Below are 13,372 nucleotides of genomic sequence, written 5' to 3'. Positions count from 1 at the left end.
ACGTGCAAGGTACATCAGCCCACTGGTTTATTAAGCAAATTCATCATCATATGTTTCTTTATTTCGGTTATTAACCGTAAAAGAACAGACACAGGTATATACAAACAGATTAAAACATTTGAAAGGGATTAAAAAATATTAAAGCAGTTAATTTTTAGAATAATAATTGAGATTAAAAATAATGAGGAGGTCAGTCACACTTCCAAATCCTTAACTTTGTACTTTGAGAAAATTCGCCCTTGCCCACCACATTGAACTTAAAAAACGTGAGACCGCATAGACAATATGAAATTCGGTGTTACATTTTAGGAGTCTATATGCTTCCATACAGTGTGTAGTGCCGAGAGTTCTACACAACTGGACCAGCCATCTGCGTCTTATCAAGTGGTAACCCTGGCAAAAAAAGAAAACATGGAGTTCAGTCTCCTTGCCCATATTACAAGTTGGGCACCCTACTGGAGTACCGCTCAACCATTTGTGGGTAAAGGCACGCAAAGGGAGGCAACCATGCCGAAACTGCACTTACAGTTTCCTGCCTAGTGCCGTACGAATTTCGTCGAGGCATGGCTCCAGCTTGTCCGTGTCCTTTATATCCAGAAAATGCAATGTGAGAGAACCAAGGGCTGATGCTTCATGGAGTATAGCTAGTTTCCCACCCCAATTACTAGAACTTAGATGTTTGCATGAGGTTCTCAAGCATGCTGTGTCGGGATTGTCCCATAGGTCATTTCGCCCAATTGCAAAAAGGCCTTCCCTAATGTGTGTGAGCCACAGCAGCTTTCCTGAGCCGGTGAGTCCTAAACTAAAATTTTTACAAGCTCGGATCTATACTCTGCCAGCTCCGGTGTCACCCAGAGGGGCCGCCAAAAGAGTAAAGGCCTGCAGCCAATTTCCTCTGCGATGGATCTCACCCCTAGGTCCATGCGCAGTGGAATCAAAGGGGAACTTGCCGGTAGTCCGAATAGTTGCCTGAGAACGTTGTTCTCAGTTTTAACAATGGGCCTATTAAGTAAATTAGTTTATACATTGGGAACTGAGACAACAACTTCGAGAACGCATTAGGTTGTTGAATGAACATCCAACATCGATCTTAATCTACAAGGTGAGGTGGCCCTTTAATGTGCTTTTACAGGGTCCCAGTTATGCCTGCTTCTTATGATAATTATGAGAATATGCTTGTGTAGTAGGCATTACATTGGTTATGTTTAATCCATGTTTACATTTGGGGGTACTGTTTAAAGTTAAATATGGCTGTTTTCCTGAAAATGTTCTTGTATCTATGGTCAAAAATTTCAATAAAATAAAAACATGTTAAAAAATAAAAAATAAAACAACACTGCTGGTCATCAAAACATAAAACAGTTTTTTTTTTTTAAGTAAAAAGAGGGAGACACTTTTTGCCATTTTGAATCAATGATTGGTACTTGCAAAGTCCTCTTTCAAGTATATTGGCAATCATGTCCCTCTATGTCTACAACTTGGGTTTCGGTGGGAACGGGATCTCTCATCCTGAGCTTGCTCACTGGTGTTTGACCTACAGGTTAGAAGTTAGAATCTAGAAGATGACTTAACCACTCTACAAACCAAAATATGGTATTAACGGTGGAGGGGGTTGCTTGGGAAGATGGGTAAATTTTATTATTGATGCAGACTGGAAGGAGTATGTGGCTAATTTGTATAAAAAGTGTCAAGGTGAGGAAATCACTAGAAGACATGTTCAACCACATTTGAGAGTCTGGCGATTGTGGAGTGATCCTTTTTCTTATCAAATGCACCTGGGCTGGAGAGACTTTATAGATATTAAAAGAAACAGGAAACCCCAAACATGTGACAATGATCTGAATCTGTTGAGGACTGGGGGAAACTCTTTCGCATGGAGGGGTAGCATTCTGTTCCAATTATATTGGCAAAAATAAAAAAGGCTCATCTAAGTATTCATCTGGATCCGATTTTCTCAAGAATGATTTTCAAACGGCAGCTCTACGAAGCAGTGCTTAATTTGACACGATAGTAGCCAGTGGGGGGGCCCCGGCTCTTATCTTTGGGGATCAGCATTATTTTCCCCATCAGATAGTCACAGAGCACACAAGAGGGGGAAAAACCACACAGCTCTGAAAGATGAAGGAAGGCAAAGACAGAAAAACCACCACAAAGGAAGATTGCTGGAACTTGCAAAACTTAGATAAAGGGTACGGGAGTGTCAGGTAATGGACTAAAGAGACATTAAGTAGGTTTAAGACTATCAGCCTTGGCAATCAGTGCACTGACGATCCACGAGAAGGTACTTCCTTTGGTGATCGCGCTCCTTCCAGCATAAGAGCAATCTGATTGTATTTCCTGTCATCAAGAAGAAAGGACACTCAGTGGGACAGATACATGGATTGAGGAGCCCTGAAGAAGTCCTTCAACAGGACGAAACGCGTTGGCTACTGAAAAGAGTAATATGAAAATAAAGATTGAAGGAACATACATCTGTGTGAATTATCATTGAATGAACGGACTGCTTGTCGTGTGTGCGGACCAAAATATTTTTGTAATGCAGTGCACTGACGTTTAATTGAACTGGCTGCAGGCATCTGAGCACAGCTTTAGGCACTGGCACTTTTTCTTTCACAAATGCTACGAAGTAGGCTTGTCTTACCTAAACCGACTTATGCGAAACTCTGTTCTCAGTCTGTGGCTATTTTGTTCAAACAGAATTTTTGCTGCATTCTTTGATAAAGTGATTAGAGCGTGCTTCCAGCAGGAGTTGCAGCCATAGGCATATCTGTTCAAGTGTCCAAGCTGATCGGGAATTTCATACTAGACATACTCTGCCTTGGAAAATAGCAAGTTCCTAAAGCGGAATATAGGATTAAAACACATTTTTGAAGGAAGGAAGCAGTTGACTCAAAGAAATAAAATAGTAGATGGTGATCCTTGGTCTTTTTGCAGGGTATCCTGTTGCTGAATCTATTTTTGTTGGCATTTACTACTGCAAACCTGTATAAGTGCCTGTAAAGTTCCTAAAACATGGTAAAATTGGCTTACACCTCTTTGGGACATTTAATTTACTTATGAATCCCTAGTAATAATAATTTACTTATACTCTAGCAGAGTGGTACTACATGTATTCAGGACCCACAAATTAAGTGGGCCTGGAGCACTCATTGTGCCACCCACTAACGTGGCCTTCTAAAACATGCCTCAGGCTTGCCACTGCAACCTGTGTGTAGTTTTAAATTGTCATTTCGACCTGGCAAAATAAACCTTTCCTTAGACCGAAACTTTCTTTTTCATACATATAGTTCACCCCCAAGGTAGGCTGTAAAGGCTTATAGGGCAGGATGCATTGTATTTAAAATGTAGCACATATATGTTTACCTTTTACATGTACCGGTAGTGAAGCCTACCTAAAGTCATTTTTCAATACTATAATGTGTATATCTTGGATTGAGTAATATGGGGTTACCTTATTACATTTAATTCATGATAAATTTTGATTGGGAGCAGATACAAATATGGTTTTTACAGTCAAATTAATTGTAATTTCAAATTGTCTTTAATAGTAAATTGTGATTTTAAGTCACAAATCTGAAGATTCCACTTTTAGAAAGTTGGCATCTTCTTTTCCTAACCATTTGTGCCTTCTGCCAGTATCCTGGGTAACAAGACTGTGATTGACTGTGCTTGTGGGGGCTGTGGATTTCTGCCAGGCAATAACACAAAAGGGGATTAGTTGTGGACAAAATGGGCCATCCTGCCAGGATGCTTGGGGGCAGAGCTGTACCCAGACCCACTTACATTTCACAGGAATTTTGCCTCCTGCACATACGAAGGAGCCTGACATGTCTTTTGTCACCAAAGACTTCTTGGAGTTTTGACAGGGAAGGGAAGGAGCTTTCCAGAACCAGATGCGGGGGTAGTATAGGGAATCCCTCCATTTCAAAGGCTAGCACCAAGTATAAATATTGGTTCACCAGAGCCACTCTTCAGTACACTCCTGGACCTGCGGACATTTCAAGAGCAAGGACTGCCTTGTTCTCCAGAGGACTGCCCTACTGAATGATACCTGCCTTGTTCCCCAGAGGACTGCCCTGCTGCTACCAGAAGACTGCCCTGCTGCTTGAGGCCTGCCTTGTCCCCCAGAGGACTTCCCTGCTGCTTGAGGCCTGCCCTGCTCTCTGATGAAGAAGACTGGCTCTCTGATGAAGAAGACTGGCTAAACTGAGTGACTCCAAGGGTCAGTTGGCTGACCCCTGTTCTGAGCTACAGGGACAGAACAAGCTCCAGAGGTCTCCCTGCAACTGCCCAGCTGGCCTGCTGCAACTGGACCTACCTGAGCCCTGCTGGCCTGTTAGAGTGAGTAGCCAAGGTGACGCTTCGGTTCTGAAGAGCTGTGAAGCTGCAATGTAAGATCCTGCATCGTTGTCGAGGAACCCGTTGATGAGGGCTTGCGATGCGAAGTCCGGCATCGAGGAAAGCACTAGATGGCTTAGGCAAGAAAATGCCAACTTTTGTTAAAGTTGTTTTTCCAAAATTGCAATTTAAAATCTGACTTTACCATGAGAGACGATTTTTCATTACATTTCCAAAGACACCAAACATGAACTGGGTATCTATTCCTGTTTGGAAGTTACAGCTTATTAACTGAAATAAGGTAATTTCAATGTCATCCTATGGGAGAGGTGAGCCTTGCAGTAATGGAAAATTACTTTAATAGTTTTTGACTGCCAGAACATGTAAAACCTAGGAGCACATGTCCAACTTTTTAAATGCACTCCACCCTGCCCTCTGGACTGTCCAGGGCCTACCCTCGGGGTGACGTATTTTGTTTTGTTTAAAATTTGTTTATTGGAATTTTTACTTTTCTGGTTACATATTAACATATTATATCATTGTAGTACATTGACATGTGGCTGCATTTAGGATAAAACTGACTGTGAAGAATAGCATGTACATCATTACTGCATAACATACATTACAAACTAGACACTGTAAACAATTTCTGGGATGGACCCCCCTTGCCGGGTTGTGTTTCTAGGTGGCATTCTTTCTAGAACCTGGCTGGGTTGGCTTCCCGTGATCATGTACTGATGTTTGAATCCCACATTTATTTTTGTGTGCCATTACAATTGATTTTACATGAATGCGTTCCCGTTCGAAAATCATCGAATTCGAAAAAAACGATGAAGGAGTAAAAACTGCGAACTGGGGGGGTAAACTGGGGAAGATGTTGGGGAGCTGTCAGAATGTATATCTGGGAGATTGATTGTGTGGACGGTTGTGTTACCATTGCACGGTGCGGTGTCATATATGTTATGTTATGTTAACCAGCATTTGTAACGCGCGCGGCTACTCGGAAGTGTCCCGGCGTGAAAACCTATGCAGAGGAGAGCGTAAGTGAGAGACGAGACTGAGAGACTAATCAAAAAGCAAGGTTTTTAACTGCTTTTTGAACAGCCTAAGGTCTTGATTGTTCCTGAGCTCAAAAGGCAGGCTGTTCCCATATATGTGGGAGTCTGAGGGTACTTCTGCCGGGGCTGTTTCGTGTGTGAATTGATATACTAATTATGCCCATTCTAGAGATATGGAATGTTTATGTATTCCCTTCACTTCCTCTTCTCTCAACACCTCTTCTTCCGCCGCACCCCATTTTTTCATGGCACCTACCCAGGCTGCTTCTGGGGCCCCGAAGGGCCCGCCAGTGCATGGCTATTCCTCTTTTTCCTTAGAGAATGGCTAGGGATGCAAAGCAGTTCTGACTTTTTCGGTCTTCCGCTTGCGGAAGATCCAAAGGGCACATGCTTCCCACATAGACATGGTCGTGATGTTGGTTGTCGCTCAGAGTGTCCGGTGTATGGGATCCCAATATTTTTTAATAGTGGGGCAGTCCCACAATATGTGCTTGAAGTCCGCCTCGGGGGTTTGACAACGGGGGCATGCAAAGTGTGTGTCGGGATAAAAACGGTGGAGGTGGTGTGGTGTAAGGTATGCTCTGTGGAGGATATTGAATTGAATGTTCTTGAATCGCACGTTCCTGGAGACCTTTTTGGGATATTTTAATGCAGTCTCCCATTCTTTGTCATTAAACACCTGCCCCACTTCATTTTTCCATGTCTGTCGTAATGAGTGTAGGGGTTTGAGGATTAGTTATCGGAGGGCTTTGTAGAGCCTTGTGACCAAATGTCTACCCGCTCCCATATGCAAAATGGTGTGTATCAACGGGTGTGTCAGAGGCTCCCCCTCATTTGGGTCCCAGTAGCGGCGGCTGCTGTCTAAGAATTGCCTATGTAGTAGGAACTGACCTGGCGGGAGGTCGTAGTGGTCAGTCATCTGGGCATAAGTCTTGAGCTGTCCATCTTCGAACAGGGTTTCTACCTCCGTGACTGTATGTTTGGTCCATATCTGGAGAGTACCGGCAGAATAGTATTTCTCCTTTCGGGGGAATCCTACCAAAGGGAGCAGGGGTGAATATGGGGGTCGACCACTGGACATGCGATGGATTTTCATCATGCATGTGCGGGCTATGGACACCTGCAGAGTGTGGGCGTGCTGGGGCTTGGTGCCTGGGAGGTGCATCCTGCGGATTGCTGGGAGGAGTATACGACCTTTCTCAGTGAGCTGCCAGGAAGTATGCTTCAAAAGATGGCGCCCCGAACCCTCCTTGATTCGTAGGCAAATACAATGTGGTTAATGCTACCCTGTGTCAACCCCCACCCCCAAATTAGCTCGGTGAGCAGGGAATCCAGCTCCCTAAAGAAAGGGCACGGTGGTATTACTGGGAGATTGGTGAAGTGGTATAGCAGCCTGGTAACCATGATCATTTTGGCGAGGGCTACTCGTCAGATGGTGGCTAGGGACAGTGTTTTCCAGAAGCCCACTGTCAATCGTATCCCCGCCAGTATTTTGCGGTGGTTCCCTTTGGACAGGTCTTCGGGAGAATGGTACAGCCTCACTCCTAGATACCTGGGCCCCTCGGCATTCCAGGCAAGTTTCTGAGCTCCAATATGGATGTCAAATGAGGCCAAATGATGGCTCAGTGGATACAGAGTGGATTTTTCCCATTTAACTTTAAGACCGGAGGCCTCTGCAAAATCCTGTAATGTCGTCCAGATAGGTGTGAGGTCGCTTGTAGCGTCGCGTATATATATTAGGAGGTCATATGCATATAGTGATACACAATGCACCGTGTCTGCTAGCAGAATACCCCATGTCTCGCCCCCTTGGCGCAGACGTATCGCCTGGGGTTTTACCGCCAGGGCGAACAGGAGGGGGGACAATGGGCACCCCTGCCTACTTCCTCGTTCTATCACGAATGGAAGAGAGATGTATTTACCTATTCTCATTCGTGAGGTAAGGCCTGTATAGAGGAGTTTTGTATACACCATCAGGGTAGGTCCTATGTTTATTTTACGGAGAACAGCAAATAAATATGGCCATAGCAGAGTATCAAAGGCCTTTTTGAGGTCCAGAATCAGACATGCTGCGTTGGGGAACTGTGCTCTCGCCCTGTCTTGGATATGGAATAACCTACATAGGTTCTGTGAGGTGTTACGCAGCGGGACAAATCCACACTGGTCTGGGTGGATCAGTGGCGCAAGGATTTGGGTATACCGGCCCGCTAGTATTTACAGTCTGCGTTTAGTAGGGTTATTGGTCTGTATGAGGTAGGGAGCGTTGGGTCTCTGTGTGGTTTTGGGAATGTAACTAGGATCAATTCCCTGAGTGAACCTGGGAGTTCGCCTTTTTCTAGTGCGTCGTCATATATGGTCACCACGTGGGGGAGCAATCGGGCTGAGAAGGTGCTATAATATTCGAGTGGGAAGACGTCCATTCCTGGCACTTTATTGCACGCCAATGCTCTGATTGCCTGGATGACATCTGTGGACTTAATCTTCACCTCCAGTGCTTTTTTGTCTGTGGGTGGGATGGGGGGCAGGCGCAATGGGTGAAGGAACCGGGTAATCACATGGTGGTCTCTATGCTCTGGGGCCTGATAGACGCCAGAGTAATACTTGTGAAAGATGTGCAAGATATCTATCTGTGAATGTCAGAGGGTGCCGGGTTGGTCTATTATTTCCTTGATTGGTTTCACATCTGTGTCTTGCTTGGCTAGCCAAGCTAGGAGTGTCACTACCCTATTGCCTTTTCGGTGGACCTTGGTGGCATAGACCCTATAATTATATTTGCAGAGGTCTCTCATCGCCTCCGCGTGGGATGTCTTGACGTTTGCCACTTGGTCTGGGGTGGCCTCCCCTGTATCGTTTTTCTTTTCGTTAAAGCCGCTAGTCCCAGTTCCGTGTTGTGCAGTGATCTTTCGAGCGTTCTACTCACCCCTATGATTTGTTGTATGCAATGCCCTCTCGCTACGACTTTGAACGTGTGCCATTCTATCAGTTTGGATGTCGCTGTACCGGCGTTTAGTGCGAAATGCTCTTGGATGTTTTCCCCATGTTCGTGACAGAACACCTGGTCTGTAAGGCAGTCCCGTGGTAATTTCCAAGTGGGTTTGGGGGGGGGTGGGGCAGTTTCCATCTGAGGGTCAATATGTGTGCATCATGATCTGATAATACTCTACCCAAATAATCTGTGTGCTGTACCTTTGGGAGTATTGTTGTGGAGCAGAGAAACCTATCTAGGCGTACTCGTAAGTCATGTGGAATGGAATGGAAAGAATATAGTTTGGTATTTGGATTCCGCTCTCGCCATGCGTCCATTAATGCCCAGTGTTTCACCCAAATGTTAAATAGTTCCGTCTGTTTGTCTGCAGGTGACTGCGCTGGTGGGGGGTGGGATCTGTCGAGACCTATGTCTAAGGCACAGTTGTAATCTCCCCCTAAGAGCCACGGGACCAGTGTGGGCTGGGTTAGCACTCCTTTAAGGTGGCTCCAGAATTGGCTGTGTTCTACATTAGAAGCGTAGATGCTCCCTACCAGTATGGACTGACCCTCTAATAATCCCTCTAGTAAGGCGTATAAACCTTCTTTATCCACGATTCGCATCTGCTCCCTGAAGGGAATCCCAGGCCGGATCCTCCCTAGCGAATGCTGAGTATGTTGTGGCACAGATAATAATAGGTCCCAGGATGCTTGTTTCCGGTCCGGGAAAGACATGGCTAGGCAGATCGGGCTGGACTGTTCCCATGAGGCACAGGGTCAGACTGATTTGCATATGGCCATGTCTGAACTGGGGTGGCGGAGTGAGCTAAAGAATGATGATGGATTAAACCCAGATCAGTTGACTGGGGGTGAGTGCTTGCAATGTTCAACACTCCGTCCATCATCCCCTTTGGTTTTGCACAGATAATACCCCGTCATTTACTGGGCAGGCGATCCATCTCGACCGCTGTCAAGTGTGCCTCCTGTAGGAGAGCTATGTGTGCTTGCTTATATATGCGTAGACGGCGTAGCGTAGCGGTGTGCAAACCCCTGACATTTAATGTGATGATTTTTATATCTGTGTTAGGGGTATTAGTGGCCATGTCTTTTGTCGCCTATAAGAAGGCCGTCTATGTGTGATGCTCTGTTGGGTTCTGGGGACCTCCCCCACTGGAGTGGCAACCATCACTATACATTTTAGCGTTCCGCTAGTTTGCTCCTTTAGGAGTAATTGGGGGACTTGAGAAAGGGGAAAATTAGAACTGAATACCGGGAAACATTCCCAACTTGAGGGGCCTGTCGCTCGAGGCAACACGTCCAAACTGTACGTCATGTACTGTCTTTAGTTCGTTGCTTGAGGGGAGTGGCTGTACGTCTTCACTGGCTGCCGTCGTCTTGACTGCCCGCTATGAGACGGTGAATTTAAGATGCCTGAGGTTTTCCCTTCACCCCCTTCTACTTGCAGCGTTCCAGTCTGGAATGTTGTTTGGGATATTGTGCCATTGAATCCCGCTTAGCCATGGCAGAGTCCTTTTTCCAGATACTGTGGTCTCAGGGGACCCCACACTCTATGTACGTCTTGTTAGACCTGGCACCTTGGTGTGAGTCTCCCTTCCACTTTTTGACGCTGTGCCTCATGTGTGTTTATGGTGTTGGCCGCTCAGAGCACTGTGCCACTGCCAACCAGTGCCACAGTGCAAGTGCTCCCTATTTAAAATGTATATGTTGGTTGGATTCCATGATTGGCTTATTTGGTTTACTGTCAGACCCCAGTAAAGTGCACCAGGTGTGCCCAGGGCTTGTAAATACAAATGCTGCTGGTGGGCTTGCAGCACTGGTTGTGCCACCCACAGAAGCGGCCTAGTAAAATGTGTCTAAGGTCTGCCATTGCAGAACCTGCGTGCAGTCTGGTACTGTCATGCTGACTAGGCAAGTGCACCCACTTCCCAGTCCCTAAACCTTCCCTTAACTTAATATTAGTCACCCCTATGGTAGGCCCAAGGGCAGGGTGCATTGTAAGCAATAGGTAGGACAAGCCCTGATGTGTGTGGCATGTCCTAATAGTGAATTTCAGCTATTTTCGTTTTTCACTATTGTAAGGCTACCTGTTCTCCGTAGGCCAGAATGGGCTGTTAGAATTGTTACATCCTATGATCCTAACAGACCCAGGGAACATGGTAGAAAATCGAGTTTAGTATGCCTGAACTCAGAATAATAAAATACATCTTTTAGTAAAGTTTATTTTATAATTCTGTGTTTGCAAATACTACTTTTAGAAAGTTGGTATTTGCTTGCCTAACCATTTCAGCCCGTCTCTGCTATGATGTGTATCTGCCTGCCTGGTTTGCGTGAGTGACAGGGCTGGGGAAACCCAGAGGGGCAGGGCTGGGTAGCCTGGTGGTGAATAGAGAGATTGACATCTAGATGGGTGGGAGGAGTGCACCTGGACTCTGAATAGGGCTGTGCTCTGCCACCACAATGCTGGCTCCACCTCCTGTGGAGCGGCTGATGTCTCTGCCCTGCACCCTGAATAGAAAGGCAGAGTCATGTCAACAAAATGCTCAAGAACTGGTTTGGACTGGGCAAAGCCCCTCTACCCAAGAGGAACAAAGGAATTAGGGGTATAAGTATTGGGACCCTGCTCCCAAGAAATTAGATCCTGCTTGACAAGAAGAACCTCTGCCTGAGGAGAAGGAACTGGGAAAGCTGTAAGGAGGAGTACTGTCCCTGACCTGGGGGATTGGCCTGCAGTGGTTGCCTTGCTGCTGAAAGGAGAGGAGAAAAGACTACAAAGACTTTAATTCAACTTGTGCTTAAAAGATCTCCAAGGGCTTGTACTGAGCTTGCCCCTGAACGAAGTCCCAGGACCAGTGGACTTCACCCCCATCTCTTCAGAGTCTTTTGGAAGTGCCTGCTGCTGTTGTTGGGCCTTCTGAGGGACTGCGTGTCGCAAGGAGCTGGGAGCGCGACTCGAGAAGGAGAAGCGTGCCGCTGTCGGAGCTGTTGTCGTCGCATCTCGCAAAGGGTGTCGCCGCTGCAGCATCGCATCGAGCGGAAGCGTCTCGCATCATTCCGGAAGTGTCTCGCAACGCCGAAGAAGCGTGTCGCCATCGCAGCCATCGTAGCTGTCGCATTGCACCGCATCAAGAAAAGCGCCTCGCATCCACGGAGAAGCATGCCGCCGTCGGAGCTGCTGTCGTCGCATCGCGTCATGGGGTGACGCCGCTGCAGCATCGCATCACGTGGAAGCGTCTCGCAAACGTCGGAGAAGAGTGCCGCTGCCAAGGCCGCTGTCGTCGCATCGCGTAAAGGGGTGACGCCGCTGTAGCTGACGCATCGATTCGAGTCTTCTCGCAACATCGGAGAAGCGTAACGCATCTGGAAGATCTTCACGTCTTTATTTCTTTCCACCAAAAACTTCATCGCATCAGCATCGTTGCAACACTTTCGTTGCCCTGCGTGTCGCATCTAAGGTACATTGACTTAAAGTGTCACATTTAAGAACTTAAGAGAACTAAGCAAACTTCTACCATCTAAAGTAACAGTATTGTGTATTTTTTTTGTTTAATGGTCTTGTGGTAACTCTATATAAAGAATCCTTATTTTTAATATAAAAACCTGTGTGGTGTCCATTTGTAGTGTTGTCACTTGGTTACTGTATGTGTTCACAAATGCTTAACCTATAACGCTCTGAGATAAGCCTTCTCTGCTCGCGCCAAGCTACCTAGAGGGTGAGCAGGGGTTATTTTAGGAGTGTAACCCCTTATCCTGACTAGAGGAAAGGTTCCCTGCTTGTCACAAGTACCTACCTGTGCCAACCAGAGAACAGATTCTAATACGTCTCTTAACAAAGCAGTCATCATATCAACGTGTCCGCCGTTTGAGGGGTCACCATTGAAAATGTGACCGAGCCATGACGGCAGGTGTTCGCGTCACTGGCTTCCTCTTCTGAGGTGAATATGTGTGGGCCCCTCTCTCCATCTGAGCTTTCCCCTGTCAATCGCACCCCTGCGGCCGCTTGTAGCACTCTTCTGCGTTCTGCTATAATTTGCCCAAGATCGGGAGAGCTTTGGGTGACAGAATCAGATCTTGGGCTCAGTGTGAGAGTGACCTGCTTGTGTTGCCGCCGCTGACGGCCAGAGGGCCGATGATTTTGTGTGTTCCTGCGCCCTTCTAGGTCCGCCAGGCGTTGTTCCACCCAGCTGCTTACCTCTGTGGGGTCCGTAAAGAAGTGTGTGGTCTCATCGTGTATAATTTTGAGACGAGCAGGAAATATTAGAGCATATTGTATGTTCTTTTGGCGGCAGGTACGTTTGACTGCTAAGAACGTGGCTCGTCATTGTTGGACAGCGTGGGAATAATCCGGGAACAACATGACCTGTTTGTCCTCTACCCTGAGTGACCCTGCCTGTCTAGCTGCCCGGTGAACAGCATCTCTGTCTTGGTAATGGAGCAGTTTCAGTAAGAACGGTCAGGGCGATGATCCCGGAGGTGGTTTGCGGGCCGGGACCCGGTGTGCTCCTTCTACTGAAAAGAACGGGGTTAAGTCTTTTGTCTGGGTGAATATTTTAATCCATGTTTCGGTGTATCAAATTGGGTTGGACCCGTCTGCCCCCTCCGGCAAGTTCAGGATGCGAATATTACTACTGCGGGAGCGTCCTTCTAGGTCATCAGCTTTGTTCTCTAGGGTCTTTACTCTGGTCTGCAGATCTTTTATGGCGTCTTGGTGCAGCTGCACTTGTGGTTCCATGGTTTGGAGCATTTTCTCCTCTTGTTTGACTTTGTCCGCTAGTTTCCTGTGGTCGTCCCGCAGTAGATTAAGGTCCGTAGCCAGTTCTCCGAATTTGTTTTCCATGGTCACTCTGGAATGTTCGATTGGCTGTCTCGCGGATGTTGATGCTTGCGTTGCTCCGGTTATGCATTGGCGCCCCATATTGTCCTGGGTCCGCGTTATCTTTTACCGGCCAGCCCTTGTGTTGCACCGTGGGGATGCACAGCTGGATGGCGGTGAG

Source organism: Triturus cristatus, chromosome 10 (genome assembly GCF_964204655.1).
Source record: "Triturus cristatus chromosome 10, aTriCri1.1, whole genome shotgun sequence".
In the NCBI taxonomy this organism is placed as follows: Eukaryota; Metazoa; Chordata; class Amphibia; order Caudata; family Salamandridae; genus Triturus; species Triturus cristatus.
Note: the sequence above shows the minus strand (reverse complement) of the source record.